This window comes from Cynoglossus semilaevis, chromosome W, assembly GCF_000523025.1.
Source record: "Cynoglossus semilaevis isolate Cse_v1.0 chromosome W, Cse_v1.0, whole genome shotgun sequence".
NCBI classification, from domain to species: domain Eukaryota; kingdom Metazoa; phylum Chordata; class Actinopteri; order Pleuronectiformes; family Cynoglossidae; genus Cynoglossus; species Cynoglossus semilaevis.
The window spans coordinates 4,008,827-4,009,432 of NC_024327.1; the positions used below are offsets into that span (position 1 = coordinate 4,008,827).

General features: G+C 37.0%; 1 pseudogene; it reads left to right on the forward strand.

The window, feature by feature from the left end:
* LOC103396986 (uncharacterized) overlaps nucleotides 1-606 on the forward strand; it is a 4,214-nt pseudogene that overhangs the window by 857 nt on the left and 2,751 nt on the right.

Genomic DNA, 606 nt, shown 5'->3' on the forward strand with positions numbered 1-606 from the left:
TTCCCCGGGGACCTGTCTTGACGTGACACCATGTGAAGACAGAGCAGCAGGTTGTGGTAAGTTTCCCTTTGTGTTGTTACGCCCTAGCTCAATCCACAATATACTTGGGTTTGTTTAACGAGTCTTCATACTCGTATATTTAGTCTGTATGTCTTTATTTGATCAGATCTTTATTTGATTTTTATTTGAGTTCTTTCTGTGTTAGGAAACTGGTACAGTATATTTAACAGTCCTATCTAACAGAGAAAGTTTCCTGACATTTATCCAGACATACTGTGACTAAAACATTTATGAACATTAATGTTGGCAGAAAAAGTAAAACAAAAGGAGCTACCAAAAGTTACAAAAGTAATTTTTCTGGTCTGGTTGTGTTTCTTTGGGGTTTCAATAAAGTCTGCACTGTCCTCCAGTGATTTCATTTATAGGGTTTTATTCATGTGGTTTGGCCCTGGGATGAATCCAGGGCCAAACCACATGATTGTTGTCTAATGACTGTGGAATTTGGATCTGTGAAGCTTAACACATATTTTGGATGATTTACAGGTTTACACAATCTACTTCATTTAACAGCCTTTTGTCAGAATGGAAACAGGTCAATTGATACTA